General features: G+C 53.9%; 1 non-coding gene across 1 annotated transcript in view; it reads right to left on the bottom strand.

The window, feature by feature from the left end:
• LOC126114626 (small subunit ribosomal RNA) overlaps nucleotides 1-1,395 on the bottom strand; it is a 1,909-nt gene extending 514 nt beyond the window's left edge. Inside the window, exon 1 of the ribosomal RNA XR_007525174.1 lies at nucleotides 1-1,395. This exon is cut by the window's left edge and continues 514 nt beyond it. This is a non-coding gene — a ribosomal RNA (small subunit ribosomal RNA).
• Nucleotides 1,396-5,000: the final 3,605 nt, after the last annotated feature.

The following is a 5,000-nucleotide window of genomic DNA, read 5'->3' as shown; positions in this document are numbered from 1 at the left end:
CTCCACCAACTAAGAACGGCCATGCACCACCACCCACCGAATCAAGAAAGAGCTATCAATCTGTCAATCCTTCCGGTGTCCGGGCCTGGTGAGGTTTCCCGTGTTGAGTCAAATTAAGCCGCAGGCTCCACTCCTGGTGGTGCCCTTCCGTCAATTCCTTTAAGTTTCAGCTTTGCAACCATACTTCCCCCGGAACCCAAAAGCTTTGGTTTCCCGGAGGCTGCCCGCCGAGTCATCGGAGGAACTGCGGCGGATCGCTGGCTGGCATCGTTTATGGTTAGAACTAGGGCGGTATCTGATCGCCTTCGAACCTCTAACTTTCGTTCTTGATTAATGAAAACATACTTGGCAAATGCTTTCGCTTCTGTTCGTCTTGCGACGATCCAAGAATTTCACCTCTAACGTCGCAATACGAATGCCCCCGCCTGTCCCTATTAATCATTACCTCGGGTTCCGAAAACCAACAAAATAGAACCGAGGTCCTATTCCATTATTCCATGCACACAGTATTCAGGCGGGCTTGCCTGCTTTAAGCACTCTAATTTGTTCAAAGTAAACGTGCCGGCCCACCCAGACACTCAATAAAGAGCACCTTGGTAGGATTTCAACGGGGTCCGCCTCGGGACGCACGAACACGCACGAGGCGGTCGCACGCCTTCGGCTCGCCCCACCGGCAGGACGTCCCACGATACATGCCAGTTAAACACCGACGGGCGGTGAACCAACAGCGTGGGACACAAATCCAACTACGAGCTTTTTAACCGCAACAACTTTAATATACGCTATTGGAGCTGGAATTACCGCGGCTGCTGGCACCAGACTTGCCCTCCAATAGATACTCGTTAAAGGATTTAAAGTGTACTCATTCCGATTACGGGGCCTCGGATGAGTCCCGTATCGTTATTTTTCGTCACTACCTCCCCGTGCCGGGAGTGGGTAATTTGCGCGCCTGCTGCCTTCCTTGGATGTGGTAGCCGTTTCTCAGGCTCCCTCTCCAGAATCGAACCCTGATTCCCCGTTACCCGTTACAACCATGGTAGGCGCAGAACCTACCATCGACAGTTGATAAGGCAGACATTTGAAAGATGCGTCGCCGGTACGAGGACCGTGCGATCAGCCCAAAGTTATTCAGAGTCACCAAGGCAAACGGACCGGACGAGCCGACCGATTGGTTTTGATCTAATAAAAGCGTCCCTTCCATCTCTGGTCGGGACTCTGTTTGCATGTATTAGCTCTAGAATTACCACAGTTATCCAAGTAACGTGGGTACGATCTAAGGAACCATAACTGATTTAATGAGCCATTCGCGGTTTCACCTTAATGCGGCTTGTACTGAGACATGCATGGCTTAATCTTTGAGACAAGCATATGACTACTGGCAGGATCAACCAGGGAGCTGCGTCAACTAGAGCTGAGCAGCCGGCCGCCCGGGAGTGTGTCCCAGGGGCCCGCGCGAACACGCAAGCGTCCGCTCAATTATTCTGCAAACAGGAGGAGGCTGAGCTCCCCTGCACAATACACCTCGAAACCCTCTCAGGTCCCGGCGGCGCGCAGCGCCGTCCTAAGTACTTGGTCGGGTTCGAGAGAGGCGCAATCGCCCGGAGTTAGGCGAGTAGACGCTTTAGGTGCGACCACCCGTGCTCCCAACTGAGCTTGCCGCTGCCGACAGAGGCCCGGGAGCGTGCTGTCGTGGCATTGCCGGCGGGAGACAACACGCGCCACCTACGGTGACCGGCAGCTCCAACGCCAGCGCCACAGAAGGGCAAAGGCCCCACGTGGGTGCCGAAGCGAACTCTCCCAGCACAGCGCACGTGCCAACACGTCTGCACAACTGCGATACAAACCACCAGCGAGAACCGCTGGGGCGACCGAGCAGCAGACGGCGTCGCGGCGCCGAGTGCCGGGCGGCGGCGCATCCTCAACGCACACAGTCCTCAGTCGGACCAGCACACTGCAGATGTCCACCGCGCTTCGCACCGGGCCCGCGAGGACCCACTTTGGCCGCCCGGCGCCGCGCGCAGGGTGCCCCGGCGCGCAGCTGCGCCGCCTGCCGCGTCCGTCGGCCGGCGCGCCTGCCACTGGGCGCCCCCACCAGCCGGCTGTAGCGCGTGCGCCCACGCACCGCGCGGCCAGCACGCCGGGCGGCCCCCCCTCACCGGCCGGGGACGGTCCCACCCAGCCACCGCCGCGTATCGCTTCACACACAGATTTGCCCTTACTGATTTACCTCCAGCAACAACAACCGCACCACAATGGGTTTACCAGTTGTTCATTTGCGTTGCGTCACGTCACCAGCAAACGTAGACGTCCATCCCAGTTTGCAAATGCAACGATTATTGCATACCTGTCTGTTAGGTGTCACGACACACTACGTCTGCCCACATACACGCAACAAAATGTGCACGACTAGAGAACACGTGGGAGGTGGCCCCCTACGTATGCGATGTCCATTACGAGACCGACTGTCAACCAGCATCTGTACCATGTCGCAGATGTGGAACGCGGTGCACCATGCTATCACACTGTGTGAGAAGAGACGACTACGTTTGAATACACGCGCCACTACATCAACAGACGGCTCATGCTGATCGCCATCCAGGGCGTCCGTTACTCCCACACGTCTCTATGGCGTACCACACTGCAATGTAGCTGTTATGGGGAGACGGCACGTGGCTGAGTGCACAACATTTGGACCGTATGGTTCGCTGTTGTTGGGCGCAGTCGTACGGTCACACATGTGCCACAGCGTATCATTCAGTACATACGGACCTATGTGCAGTACAATGTGAGGATTAAGCTTACGATATCAGCGGACAGTGGACACAGGCCGTACCACGACGTAGACTGAGCGCTTCGACATGCGAATGCCAGTGAACAGCTGCGAAGGGCATTGAACACGCAAGCACCTGAACGACCAGCGTGCGAAGGCAGGGTGGAGGGGGGGGGGCGATGTACATCCTGCAGTTGTCCACATTACAGTGTACAGCGGGAGCATGTAAAAAGTAAGCAACACTTGCGAAGTGTTCAACATGAAACGACACACAAGAGGGTGGGCGGTGCGAGTAGCGAACTATATTCAGAGGGTTGTGGTTAGACAACACTAGATTAATGTAACGTGTCATATGCCAATTACAGAGCAGGTTAAGGCACAACGTGGGTTAGGTTAAGGCACAACGTGGGTTAGGTTAAGGCACAACGTGGGTTAGGTTAAGGCACAACGTGGGTTAGGTTAAGGCACAACGTGGGTTAGGTTAAGGCACAACGTGGGTTAGGTTAAGGCACAACGTGGGTTAGGTTAAGGCACAACGTGGGTTAGGTTAAGGCACAACGTGGGTTAGGTTAAGGCACAACGTGGGTTAGGTTAAGGCACAACGTGGGTTAGGTTAAGGCACAACGTGGGTTAGGTTAAGGCACAACGTGGGTTAGGTTAAGGCACAACGTGGGTTAGGTTAAGGCACAACGTGGGTTACGTTAAGGCACAACGTGGGTTACGTTAAGGCACAACGTGGGTTACGTTAAGGCACAACGTGGGTTACGTTAAGGCACAACGTGGGTTACGTTAAGGCACAACGTGGGTTACGTTAAGGCACAACGTGGGTTACGTTAAGGCACAACGTGGGTTACGTTAAGGCACAACGTGGGTTACGTTAAGGCACAACGTGGGTTAGGTTAAGGCACAACGTGGGTTAGGTTAAGGCACAACGTGGGTTAGGTTAAGGCACAACGTGGGTTACGTTAAGGCACAACGTGGGTTACGTTAAGGCACAACGTGGGTTACGTTAAGGCACAACGTGGGTTACGTTAAGGCACAACGTGGGTTACGTTAAGGCACAACGTGGGTTACGTTAAGGCACAACGTGGGTTACGTTAAGGCACAACGTGTGTTAGGTTAAGGCACAACGTGGGTTAGGTTAAGGCACAACGTGGGTTAGGTTAAGGCACAACGTGGGTTACGTTAAGGCACAACGTGGGTTACGTTAAGGCACAACGTGGGTTACGTTAAGGCACAACGTGGGTTACGTTAAGGCACAACGTGGGTTACGTTAAGGCACAACGTGGGTTACGTTAAGGCACAACGTGGGTTACGTTAAGGCACAACGTGGGTTACGTTAAGGCACAACGTGTGTTAGGTTAAGGCACAACGTGGGTTAGGTTAAGGCACAACGTGGGTTAGGTTAAGGCACAACGTGGGTTAGGTTAAGACACAAATTGCGTTACAAATTGCGTTACATTGCGGTACAAATTGCGTTACATTGCGGTACAAATTGCGTTACATTGCGGTACAAATTGCGTTACAAATTTGGTTAGGTTAAGGTGCAAAATGGGTTGGATTACAGTACACAACATGGTAAGAGATAGTGTGTTTGGGGGGGGGGGGGGGGCAGGTTCGTTGGTAGTGATCATTGTAAGTGAATGTCTGAGGCAGCGTCAGTATGTCACAGCAGTTCTGTCTCGTCAGGATGCGCTTTTCGCTCGTGACTGGAGGCGCGCCGCGTCTGTGGTTGCGGCAAGGGAGTGGCAGACCTGTGTGATTCATTCCTGCCATTGTTTCTGTGCCGTAACAGGAGGCAGTGTGGTGGTGTTGGGTGCACCCCTGTGTAGGACATGTGTGGGTGTTGGTGGCTTATCTGAGCAATTGTGGATGTTGGACGGGTGGGATATTCTATTTTATAATTGGACCCCCTGGTGTGGTTATCATAGTGTGGATGGTGTACTGTGGCGGAGAGGATGCACCGGACGTTGGTCCATGCTGGTGCTTACATATCGTATCTGTGTCTGTTACAGGCAGAGAGTAATGTGTGATGGAGTGTCTCGCTGAGGTGTGGTTCATATTGTGTGCACAGACTTACAGCATGTATAGGGACAGCGGGAATTTGGCATATTGGATATAACTCGTCATGAAACGCAAGATATAGGGGTGGATTGCAACGTACGAGTGCGGGAAGAGTCCGCCGTTCATCCGCTTGGGTTGCGATTTGGGCGGTTGGGGTGGGGCACGT

The sequence above is a fragment of the Schistocerca cancellata genome, unplaced genomic scaffold (assembly GCF_023864275.1).
Source record: "Schistocerca cancellata isolate TAMUIC-IGC-003103 unplaced genomic scaffold, iqSchCanc2.1 HiC_scaffold_312, whole genome shotgun sequence".
NCBI classification, from domain to species: Eukaryota; Metazoa; Arthropoda; class Insecta; order Orthoptera; family Acrididae; genus Schistocerca; species Schistocerca cancellata.
Note: the sequence above shows the minus strand (reverse complement) of the source record. Positions and strands in the feature narration are given on the sequence as shown.